The 12,063-nt window shown below is 47.9% G+C and overlaps 8 non-coding genes across 8 annotated transcripts; all 8 read right to left on the bottom strand.

The window, feature by feature from the left end:
* Positions 1 to 1,126: 1,126 nt before the first annotated feature.
* Positions 1,127 to 1,317, bottom strand: LOC142697673 (U2 spliceosomal RNA). Its single transcript, XR_012865444.1, has one exon. It is a non-coding gene; the product is annotated as a U2 spliceosomal RNA (small nuclear RNA).
* Positions 1,318 to 2,589: 1,272 nt separating this feature from the next.
* Positions 2,590 to 2,780, bottom strand: LOC142697544 (U2 spliceosomal RNA). The gene has a single exon (XR_012865328.1). It is a non-coding gene; the product is annotated as a U2 spliceosomal RNA (small nuclear RNA).
* A 1,280-nt stretch (positions 2,781 to 4,060) lies between these two features.
* Positions 4,061 to 4,251, bottom strand: LOC142697543 (U2 spliceosomal RNA). The gene has a single exon (XR_012865327.1). It is a non-coding gene; the product is annotated as a U2 spliceosomal RNA (small nuclear RNA).
* A 1,284-nt stretch (positions 4,252 to 5,535) lies between these two features.
* On the bottom strand, positions 5,536 to 5,726 carry LOC142697542 (U2 spliceosomal RNA). Its single transcript, XR_012865326.1, has one exon. It is a non-coding gene; the product is annotated as a U2 spliceosomal RNA (small nuclear RNA).
* Positions 5,727 to 7,006: 1,280 nt separating this feature from the next.
* LOC142697541 (U2 spliceosomal RNA) lies at positions 7,007 to 7,197 on the bottom strand. Its single transcript, XR_012865325.1, has one exon. It is a non-coding gene; the product is annotated as a U2 spliceosomal RNA (small nuclear RNA).
* Positions 7,198 to 8,505: 1,308 nt separating this feature from the next.
* LOC142697538 (U2 spliceosomal RNA) lies at positions 8,506 to 8,696 on the bottom strand. Its single transcript, XR_012865323.1, has one exon. It is a non-coding gene; the product is annotated as a U2 spliceosomal RNA (small nuclear RNA).
* Positions 8,697 to 10,008: 1,312 nt separating this feature from the next.
* LOC142697537 (U2 spliceosomal RNA) lies at positions 10,009 to 10,199 on the bottom strand. Its single transcript, XR_012865322.1, has one exon. It is a non-coding gene; the product is annotated as a U2 spliceosomal RNA (small nuclear RNA).
* Positions 10,200 to 11,487: 1,288 nt separating this feature from the next.
* Positions 11,488 to 11,678, bottom strand: LOC142697536 (U2 spliceosomal RNA). The gene has a single exon (XR_012865321.1). It is a non-coding gene; the product is annotated as a U2 spliceosomal RNA (small nuclear RNA).
* Between the last annotated feature and the right edge of the window lie 385 nt (positions 11,679 to 12,063).

The raw sequence follows: 12,063 nt of genomic DNA, 5'->3' as shown, positions 1-12,063 counted from the left end.
TTGCTTGCACCACAATGCAGTGCTGAAAGAGGAGGAATCTACATAAAAATGCCTTCCTGGCAACGCCCAAATGCCCTGCTGCCATGCAGATAAACACTGGCAGCGGCAGCAAGTGCATGCCCACAGCCACCCCTTGTTCCTTCACACCTTGTATCAGCTGTAATCCAGTCCAGTCCAGTGCTGCCTGCTGAGCAGCACTGACCAACACTGCCTGGGCCCAGGCTTTTATCTCTGAGGCCCCATTATGATGTCAGAAAGCTGGCTCTGGAATCCTGAGGGCTCCACTATGACACGTGCAAAGTTCCGTCTGAACTTTATATAAGACGGTGAGGCTCAGTCAGTCACTCAGTGTTGCCTGAGAGGGCAACACTGCAACAGCCGGCCGCCAGGCTGTCTTTTTTTTGCACAGCTAGTTGCCTCCAGGAGGCCACAAGAGGGAGACAAGGGACTGCAAAATGGAAAATAGGCATCCACCAACTTTACAGACAACTTCTCCTTGCTCCTACAACCTCCATCCTTGCACAGTTTGTTATTCTTCTAGGTAACATAGTAACAAATCCAAATTGCTGCTCTCTTTGTAGGCAAGCAAGGCTTTGTTGCAACTGCAATTCTTACTTCTTCTTGAAATGTAGGGACGACAGTACATTCCATCACATCCATCTAGTGTACACAGGTAGGTCCATTGTGGCGGGCAGGCGAGCGGGCGGGCTGCTTTATTGGCTGTTTGCTGTTCCCCTACTCCACTCCACTATTTGACTGTTGTGCTGCATCAATCAATCAATCAATCAATCAATCAATCAATCAATCAATCAATCAATCAATCAATCAGTGGCTGGCTCAGGTGCAGCTCTTTAACTTACCTAAAAGGGAGGGCGGAGAGAAGACAAGGAAGGTGAATGAGGTGTTCCAATGTGAAATGCCGGAAACACAGAAACACAGACGACACACAACAAGAGGTGGCAATCTATTCATTAATTGCATTTAATCAATGAGCTCATTATCACTCATGCATTGTCCAACAGGTGTTGAAATAATGGGATTAAAAGGGGAGATCCCTTCAGAAAGACAGAAACAATAGCAAAGACAAAAAACACTTTTGGAATCTGCTTTTAGTCAACACATAAGGAAAGGGTGCACCGGTCCTGGAAATACTGCAATACCAGGTCAATGCGTGGAATGGACAGAGCAAGCTCTATTTCCATCTCCCTGTTCTAAAAATCCATTTAATATATGGTCCCCAGATAGGGGACGTATCAGATATTAAACTGATAAGAACAGATACTACACTTGATCTTAGCCAAAAGGCCGAGAAGCGATAACCCGAACGGGCCGCGCGTTGCCCGAGCCTGCCCGATACTGCTGTTCAGCCCTTGCAGCGATTCAGCCTACTTCTAGGCAATTCCATGGGGCCCTGCAGGCTCACACACTCACAGCTACACGGGAGGTGAATAAAGGCCGGAGAGGAAGCCAGACAGGATTTGCTTCTTTTGCTTGCACCACAATGCAGTGCTGAAAGAGGAGGAATCTACATAAAAACGCCTTCCTGGCAACGCCCAAATGCCCTGCTGCCATGCAGATAAACACTGGCAGCGGCAGCAAGTGCATGCCCACAGCCACCCCTTGTTCCTTCACACCTTGTATCAGCTGTAATCCAGTCCAGTCCAGTGCTGCCTGCTGAGCAGCACTGACCAACACTGCCTGGGCCCAGGCTTTTATCTCTGAGGCCCCATTATGATGTCAGAAAGCTGGCTCTGGAATCCTGAGGGCTCCACTATGACACGTGCAAAGTTCCGTCTGAACTTTATATAAGACGGTGAGGCTCAGTCAGTCACTCAGTGTTGCCTGAGAGGGCAACACTGCAACAGCCGGCCGCCAGGCTGTCTTTTTTTTGCACAGCTAGTTGCCTCCAGGAGGCCACAAGAGGGAGACAAGGGACTGCAAAATGGAAAATAGGCATCCACCAACTTTACAGACAACTTCTCCTTGCTCCTACAACCTCCATCCTTGCACAGTTTGTTATTCTTCTAGGTAACATAGTAACAAATCCAAATTGCTGCTCTCTTTGTAGGCAAGCAAGGCTTTGTTGCAACTGCAATTCTTACTTCTTCTTGAAATGTAGGGACGACAGTACATTCCATCACATCCATCTAGTGTACACAGGTAGGTCCATTGTGGCGGGCAGGCGAGCGGGCGGGCTGCTTTATTGGCTGTTTGCTGTTCCCCTACTCCACTCCACTATTTGACTGTTGTGCTGCATCAATCAATCAATCAATCAATCAATCAATCAATCAGTGGCTGGCTCAGGTGCAGCTCTTTAACTTACCTAAAAGGGAGGGCGGAGAGAAGACAAGGAAGGTGAATGAGGTGTTCCAATGTGAAATGCCGGAAACACAGAAACACAGACGACACACAACAAGAGGTGGCAATCTATTCATTAATTGCATTTAATCAATGAGCTCATTATCACTCATGCATTGTCCAACAGGTGTTGAAATGATGGGATTAAAAGGGGAGATCCCTTCAGAAAGACAGAAACAATAGCAAAGACAAAAAACACTTTTGGAATCTGCTTTTAGTCAACACATAAGGAAAGGGTGCACCGGTCCTGGAAATACTGCAATACCAGGTCAATGCGTGGAGTGGACAGAGCAAGCTCTATTTCCATCTCCCTGTTCTAAAAATCCATTTAATATATGGTCCCCAGATAGGGGACGTATCAGATATTAAACTGATAAGAACAGATACTACACTTGATCTTAGCCAAAAGGCCGAGAAGCGATAACCCGAACGGGCCGCGCGTTGCCCGAGCCTGCCCGATACTGCTGTTCAGCCCTTGCAGCGATTCAGCCTACTTCTAGGCAATTCCATGGGGCCCTGCAGGCTCACACACTCACAGCTACACGGGAGGTGAATAAAGGCCGGAGAGGAAGCCAGACAGGATTTGCTTCTTTTGCTTGCACCACAATGCAGTGCTGAAAGAGGAGGAATCTACATAAAAACGCCTTCCTGGCAACGCCCAAATGCCCTGCTGCCATGCAGATAAACACTGGCAGCGGCAGCAAGTGCATGCCCACAGCCACCCCTTGTTCCTTCACACCTTGTATCAGCTGTAATCCAGTCCAGTCCAGTGCTGCCTGCTGAGCAGCACTGACCAACACTGCCTGGGCCCAGGCTTTTATCTCTGAGGCCCCATTATGATGTCAGAAAGCTGGCTCTGGAATCCTGAGGGCTCCACTATGACACGTGCAAAGTTCCGTCTGAACTTTATATAAGACGGTGAGGCTCAGTCAGTCACTCAGTGTTGCCTGAGAGGGCAACACTGCAACAGCCGGCCGCCAGGCTGTCTTTTTTTTGCACAGCTAGTTGCCTCCAGGAGGCCACAAGAGGGAGACAAGGGACTGCAAAATGGAAAATAGGCATCCACCAACTTTACAGACAACTTCTCCTTGCTCCTACAACCTCCATCCTTGCACAGTTTGTTATTCTTCTAGGTAACATAGTAACAAATCCAAATTGCTGCTCTCTTTGTAGGCAAGCAAGGCTTTGTTGCAACTGCAATTCTTACTTCTTCTTGAAATGTAGGGACGACAGTACATTCCATCACATCCATCTAGTGTACACAGGTAGGTCCATTGTGGCGGGCAGGCGAGCGGGCGGGCTGCTTTATTGGCTGTTTGCTGTTCCCCTACTCCACTCCACTATTTGACTGTTGTGCTGCATCAATCAATCAATCAATCAATCAATCAATCAATCAATCAATCAGTGGCTGGCTCAGGTGCAGCTCTTTAACTTACCTAAAAGGGAGGGCGGAGAGAAGACAAGGAAGGTGAATGAGGTGTTACAATGTGAAATGCCGGAAACACAGAAACACAGACGACACACAACAAGAGGTGGCAATCTATTCATTAATTGCATTTAATCAATGAGCTCATTATCACTCATGCATTGTCCAACAGGTGTTGAAATAATGGGATTAAAAGGGGAGATCCCTTCAGAAAGACAGAAACAATAGCAAAGACAAAAAACACTTTTGGAATCTGCTTTTAGTCAACACATAAGGAAAGGGTGCACCGGTCCTGGAAATACTGCAATACCAGGTCAATGCGTGGAGTGGACAGAGCAAGCTCTATTTCCATCTCCCTGTTCTAAAAATCCATTTAATATATGGTCCCCAGATAGGGGACGTATCAGATATTAAACTGATAAGAACAGATACTACACTTGATCTTAGCCAAAAGGCCGAGAAGCGATAACCCGAACGGGCCGCGCGTTGCCCGAGCCTGCCCGATACTGCTGTTCAGCCCTTGCAGCGATTCAGCCTACTTCTAGGCAATTCCATGGGGCCCTGCAGGCTCACACACTCACAGCTACACGGGAGGTGAATAAAGGCCGGAGAGGAAGCCAGACAGGATTTGCTTCTTTTGCTTGCACCACAATGCAGTGCTGAAAGAGGAGGAATCTACATAAAAACGCCTTCCTGGCAACGCCCAAATGCCCTGCTGCCATGCAGATAAACACTGGCAGCGGCAGCAAGTGCATGCCCACAGCCACCCCTTGTTCCTTCACACCTTGTATCAGCTGTAATCCAGTCCAGTCCAGTGCTGCCTGCTGAGCAGCACTGACCAACACTGCCTGGGCCCAGGCTTTTATCTCTGAGGCCCCATTATGATGTCAGAAAGCTGGCTCTGGAATCCTGAGGGCTCCACTATGACACGTGCAAAGTTCCGTCTGAACTTTATATAAGACGGTGAGGCTCAGTCAGTCACTCAGTGTTGCCTGAGAGGGCAACACTGCAACAGCCGGCCGCCAGGCTGTCTTTTTTTTGCACAGCTAGTTGCCTCCAGGAGGCCACAAGAGGGAGACAAGGGACTGCAAAATGGAAAATAGGCATCCACCAACTTTACAGACAACTTCTCCTTGCTCCTACAACCTCCATCCTTGCACAGTTTGTTATTCTTCTAGGTAACATAGTAACAAATCCAAATTGCTGCTCTCTTTGTAGGCAAGCAAGGCTTTGTTGCAACTGCAATTCTTACTTCTTCTTGAAATGTAGGGACGACAGTACATTCCATCACATCCATCTAGTGTACACAGGTAGGTCCATTGTGGCGGGCAGGCGAGCGGGCGGGCTGCTTTATTGGCTGTTTGCTGTTCCCCTACTCCACTCCACTATTTGACTGTTGTGCTGCATCAATCAATCAATCAATCAATCAATCAATCAATCAATCAATCAATCAGTGGCTGGCTCAGGTGCAGCTCTTTAACTTACCTAAAAGGGAGGGCGGAGAGAAGACAAGGAAGGTGAATGAGGTGTTCCAATGTGAAATGCCGGAAACACAGAAACACAGACGACACACAACAAGAGGTGGCAATCTATTAATTAATTGCATTTAATCAATGAGCTCATTATCACTCATGCATTGTCCAACAGGTGTTGAAATAATGGGATTAAAAGGGGAGATCCCTTCAGAAAGACAGAAACAATAGCAAAGACAAAAAACACTTTTGGAATCTGCTTTTAGTCAACACATAAGGAAAGGGTGCACCGGTCCTGGAAATACTGCAATACCAGGTCAATGCGTGGAGTGGACAGAGCAAGCTCTATTTCCATCTCCCTGTTCTAAAAATCCATTTAATATATGGTCCCCAGATAGGGGACGTATCAGATATTAAACTGATAAGAACAGATACTACACTTGATCTTAGCCAAAAGGCCGAGAAGCGATAACCCGAACGGGCCGCGCGTTGCCCGAGCCTGCCCGATACTGCTGTTCAGCCCTTGCAGCGATTCAGCCTACTTCTAGGCAATTCCATGGGGCCCTGCAGGCTCACACACTCACAGCTACACGGGAGGTGAATAAAGGCCGGAGAGGAAGCCAGACAGGATTTGCTTCTTTTGCTTGCACCACAATGCAGTGCTGAAAGAGGAGGAATCTACATAAAAACGCCTTCCTGGCAACGCCCAAATGCCCTGCTGCCATGCAGATAAACACTGGCAGCGGCAGCAAGTGCATGCCCACAGCCACCCCTTGTTCCTTCACACCTTGTATCAGCTGTAATCCAGTCCAGTCCAGTGCTGCCTGCTGAGCAGCACTGACCAACACTGCCTGGGCCCAGGCTTTTATCTCTGAGGCCCCATTATGATGTCAGAAAGCTGGCTCTGGAATCCTGAGGGCTCCACTATGACACGTGCAAAGTTCCGTCTGAACTTTATATAAGACGGTGAGGCTCAGTCAGTCACTCAGTGTTGCCTGAGAGGGCAACACTGCAACAGCCGGCCGCCAGGCTGTCTTTTTTTTGCACAGCTAGTTGCCTCCAGGAGGCCACAAGAGGGAGACAAGGGACTGCAAAATGGAAAATAGGCATCCACCAACTTTACAGACAACTTCTCCTTGCTCCTACAACCTCCATCCTTGCACAGTTTGTTATTCTTCTAGGTAACATAGTAACAAATCCAAATTGCTGCTCTCTTTGTAGGCAAGCAAGGCTTTGTTGCAACTGCAATTCTTACTTCTTCTTGAAATGTAGGGACGACAGTACATTCCATCACATCCATCTAGTGTACACAGGTAGGTCCATTGTGGCGGGCAGGCGAGCGGGCGGGCTGCTTTATTGGCTGTTTGCTGTTCCCCTACTCCACTCCACTATTTGACTGTTGTGCTGCATCAATCAATCAATCAATCAATCAATCAATCAATCAATCAATCAGTGGCTGGCTCAGGTGCAGCTCTTTAACTTACCTAAAAGGGAGGGCGGAGAGAAGACAAGGAAGGTGAATGAGGTGTTCCAATGTGAAATGCCGGAAACACAGAAACACAGACGACACACAACAAGAGGTGGCAATCTATTCATTAATTGCATTTAATCAATGAGCTCATTATCACTCATGCATTGTCCAACAGGTGTTGAAATAATGGGATTAAAAGGGGAGATCCCTTCAGAAAGACAGAAACAATAGCAAAGACAAAAAACACTTTTGGAATCTGCTTTTAGTCAACACATAAGGAAAGGGTGCACCGGTCCTGGAAATACTGCAATACCAGGTCAATGCGTGGAGTGGACAGAGCAAGCTCTATTTCCATCTCCCTGTTCTAAAAATCCATTTAATATATGGTCCCCAGATAGGGGACGTATCAGATATTAAACTGATAAGAACAGATACTACACTTGATCTTAGCCAAAAGGCCGAGAAGCGATAACCCGAACGGGCCGCGCGTTGCCCGAGCCTGCCCGATACTGCTGTTCAGCCCTTGCAGCGATTCAGCCTACTTCTAGGCAATTCCATGGGGCCCTGCAGGCTCACACACTCACAGCTACACGGGAGGTGAATAAAGGCCGGAGAGGAAGCCAGACAGGATTTGCTTCTTTTGCTTGCACCACAATGCAGTGCTGAAAGAGGAGGAATCTACATAAAAACGCCTTCCTGGCAACGCCCAAATGCCCTGCTGCCATGCAGATAAACACTGGCAGCGGCAGCAAGTGCATGCCCACAGCCACCCCTTGTTCCTTCACACCTTGTATCAGCTGTAATCCAGTCCAGTCCAGTGCTGCCTGCTGAGCAGCACTGACCAACACTGCCTGGGCCCAGGCTTTTATCTCTGAGGCCCCATTATGATGTCAGAAAGCTGGCTCTGGAATCCTGAGGGCTCCACTATGACACGTGCAAAGTTCCGTCTGAACTTTATATAAGACGGTGAGGCTCAGTCAGTCACTCAGTGTTGCCTGAGAGGGCAACACTGCAACAGCCGGCCGCCAGGCTGTCTTTTTTTTGCACAGCTAGTTGCCTCCAGGAGGCCACAAGAGGGAGACAAGGGACTGCAAAATGGAAAATAGGCATCCACCAACTTTACAGACAACTTCTCCTTGCTCCTACAACCTCCATCCTTGCACAGTTTGTTATTCTTCTAGGTAACATAGTAACAAATCCAAATTGCTGCTCTCTTTGTAGGCAAGCAAGGCTTTGTTGCAACTGCAATTCTTACTTCTTCTTGAAATGTAGGGACGACAGTACATTCCATCACATCCATCTAGTGTACACAGGTAGGTCCATTGTGGCGGGCAGGCGAGCGGGCGGGCTGCTTTATTGGCTGTTTGCTGTTCCCCTACTCCACTCCACTATTTGACTGTTGTGCTGCATCAATCAATCAATCAATCAATCAATCAATCAATCAATCAATCAATCAATCAATCAATCAATCAATCAATCAGTGGCTGGCTCAGGTGCAGCTCTTTAACTTACCTAAAAGGGAGGGCGGAGAGAAGACAAGGAAGGTGAATGAGGTGTTCCAATGTGAAATGCCGGAAACACAGAAACACAGACGACACACAACAAGAGGTGGCAATCTATTCATTAATTGCATTTAATCAATGAGCTCATTATCACTCATGCATTGTCCAACAGGTGTTGAAATAATGGGATTAAAAGGGGAGATCCCTTCAGAAAGACAGAAACAATAGCAAAGACAAAAAACACTTTTGGAATCTGCTTTTAGTCAACACATAAGGAAAGGGTGCACCGGTCCTGGAAATACTGCAATACCAGGTCAATGCGTGGAGTGGACAGAGCAAGCTCTATTTCCATCTCCCTGTTCTAAAAATCCATTTAATATATGGTCCCCAGATAGGGGACGTATCAGATATTAAACTGATAAGAACAGATACTACACTTGATCTTAGCCAAAAGGCCGAGAAGCGATAACCCGAACGGGCCGCGCGTTGCCCGAGCCTGCCCGATACTGCTGTTCAGCCCTTGCAGCGATTCAGCCTACTTCTAGGCAATTCCATGGGGCCCTGCAGGCTCACACACTCACAGCTACACGGGAGGTGAATAAAGGCCGGAGAGGAAGCCAGACAGGATTTGCTTCTTTTGCTTGCACCACAATGCAGTGCTGAAAGAGGAGGAATCTACATAAAAACGCCTTCCTGGCAACGCCCAAATGCCCTGCTGCCATGCAGATAAACACTGGCAGCGGCAGCAAGTGCATGCCCACAGCCACCCCTTGTTCCTTCACACCTTGTATCAGCTGTAATCCAGTCCAGTCCAGTGCTGCCTGCTGAGCAGCACTGACCAACACTGCCTGGGCCCAGGCTTTTATCTCTGAGGCCCCATTATGATGTCAGAAAGCTGGCTCTGGAATCCTGAGGGCTCCACTATGACACGTGCAAAGTTCCGTCTGAACTTTATATAAGACGGTGAGGCTCAGTCAGTCACTCAGTGTTGCCTGAGAGGGCAACACTGCAACAGCCGGCCGCCAGGCTGTCTTTTTTTTGCACAGCTAGTTGCCTCCAGGAGGCCACAAGAGGGAGACAAGGGACTGCAAAATGGAAAATAGGCATCCACCAACTTTACAGACAACTTCTCCTTGCTCCTACAACCTCCATCCTTGCACAGTTTGTTATTCTTCTAGGTAACATAGTAACAAATCCAAATTGCTGCTCTCTTTGTAGGCAAGCAAGGCTTTGTTGCAACTGCAATTCTTACTTCTTCTTGAAATGTAGGGACGACAGTACATTCCATCACATCCATCTAGTGTACACAGGTAGGTCCATTGTGGCGGGCAGGCGAGCGGGCGGGCTGCTTTATTGGCTGTTTGCTGTTCCCCTACTCCACTCCACTATTTGACTGTTGTGCTGCATCAATCAATCAATCAATCAATCAATCAATCAATCAATCAATCAATCAATCAATCAATCAATCAATCAATCAATCAGTGGCTGGCTCAGGTGCAGCTCTTTAACTTACCTAAAAGGGAGGGCGGAGAGAAGACAAGGAAGGTGAATGAGGTGTTCCAATGTGAAATGCCGGAAACACAGAAACACAGACGACACACAACAAGAGGTGGCAATCTATTCATTAATTGCATTTAATCAATGAGCTCATTATCACTCATGCATTGTCCAACAGGTGTTGAAATAATGGGATTAAAAGGGGAGATCCCTTCAGAAAGACAGAAACAATAGCAAAGACAAAAAACACTTTTGGAATCTGCTTTTAGTCAACACATAAGGAAAGGGTGCACCGGTCCTGGAAATACTGCAATACCAGGTCAATGCGTGGAGTGGACAGAGCAAGCTCTATTTCCATCTCCCTGTTCTAAAAATCCATTTAATATATGGTCCCCAGATAGGGGACGTATCAGATATTAAACTGATAAGAACAGATACTACACTTGATCTTAGCCAAAAGGCCGAGAAGCGATAACCCGAACGGGCCGCGCGTTGCCCGAGCCTGCCCGATACTGCTGTTCAGCCCTTGCAGCGATTCAGCCTACTTCTAGGCAATTCCATGGGGCCCTGCAGGCTCACACACTCACAGCTACACGGGAGGTGAATAAAGGCCGGAGAGGAAGCCAGACAGGATTTGCTTCTTTTGCTTGCACCACAATGCAGTGCTGAAAGAGGAGGAATCTACATAAAAACGCCTTCCTGGCAACGCCCAAATGCCCTGCTGCCATGCAGATAAACACTGGCAGCGGCAGCAAGTGCATGCCCACAGCCACCCCTTGTTCCTTCACACCTTGTATCAGCTGTAATCCAGTCCAGTCCAGTGCTGCCTGCTGAGCAGCACTGACCAACACTGCCTGGGCCCAGGCTTTTATCTCTGAGGCCCCATTATGATGTCAGAAAGCTGGCTCTGGAATCCTGAGGGCTCCACTATGACACGTGCAAAGTTCCGTCTGAACTTTATATAAGACGGTGAGGCTCAGTCAGTCACTCAGTGTTGCCTGAGAGGGCAACACTGCAACAGCCGGCCGCCAGGCTGTCTTTTTTTTGCACAGCTAGTTGCCTCCAGGAGGCCACAAGAGGGAGACAAGGGACTGCAAAATGGAAAATAGGCATCCACCAACTTTACAGACAACTTCTCCTTGCTCCTACAACCTCCATCCTTGCACAGTTTGTTATTCTTCTAGGTAACATAGTAACAAATCCAAATTGCTGCTCTCTTTGTAGGCAAGCAAGGCTTTGTTGCAACTGCAATTCTTACTTCTTCTTGAAATGTAGGGACGACAGTACATTCCATCACATCCATCTAGTGTACACAGGTAGGTCCATTGTGGCGGGCAGGCGAGCGGGCGGGCTGCTTTATTGGCTGTTTGCTGTTCCCCTACTCCACTCCACTATTTGACTGTTGTGCTGCATCAATCAATCAATCAATCAATCAATCAATCAATCAATCAATCAATCAATCAGTGGCTGGCTCAGGTGCAGCTCTTTAACTTACCTAAAAGGGAGGGCGGAGAGAAGACAAGGAAGGTGAATGAGGTGTTCCAATGTGAAATGCCGGAAACACAGAAACACAGACGACACACAACAAGAGGTGGCAATCTATTCATTAATTGCATTTAATCAATGAGCTCATTATCACTCATGCATTGTCCAACAGGTGTTGAAATAATGGGATTAAAAGGGGAGATCCCTTCAGAAAGACAGAAACAATAGCAAAGACAAAAAACACTTTTGGAATCTGCTTTTAGTCAACACATAAGGAAAGGGTGCACCGGTCCTGGAAATACTGCAATACCAGGTCAATGCGTGGAGTGGACAGAGCAAGCTCTATTTCCATCTCCCTGTTCTAAAAATCCATTTAATATATGGTCCCCAGATAGGGGACGTATCAGATATTAAACTGATAAGAACAGATACTACACTTGATCTTAGCCAAAAGGCCGAGAAGCGATAACCCGAACGGGCCGCGCGTTGCCCGAGCCTGCCCGATACTGCTGTTCAGCCCTTGCAGCGATTCAGCCTACTTCTAGGCAATTCCATGGGGCCCTGCAGGCTCACACACTCACAGCTACACGGGAGGTGAATAAAGGCCGGAGAGGAAGCCAGACAGGATTTGCTTCTTTTGCTTGCACCACAATGCAGTGCTGAAAGAGGAGGAATCTACATAAAAACGCCTTCCTGGCAACGCCCAAATGCCCTGCTGCCATGCAGATAAACACTGGCAGCGGCAGCAAGTGCATGCCCACAGCCACCCCTTGTTCCTTCACACCTTGTATCAGCTGTAATCCAGTCCAGTCCAGTGCTGCCTGCTGAGCAGCACTGACCAACACTGCCTGG

This window comes from Rhinoderma darwinii, assembly GCF_050947455.1.
Source record: "Rhinoderma darwinii isolate aRhiDar2 chromosome 5 unlocalized genomic scaffold, aRhiDar2.hap1 SUPER_5_unloc_8, whole genome shotgun sequence".
Taxonomy (NCBI): domain Eukaryota; kingdom Metazoa; phylum Chordata; class Amphibia; order Anura; family Rhinodermatidae; genus Rhinoderma; species Rhinoderma darwinii.
The sequence above is the reverse complement of the archived record's forward strand: the minus strand, read 5'-3'. Positions and strand labels throughout refer to the sequence as shown.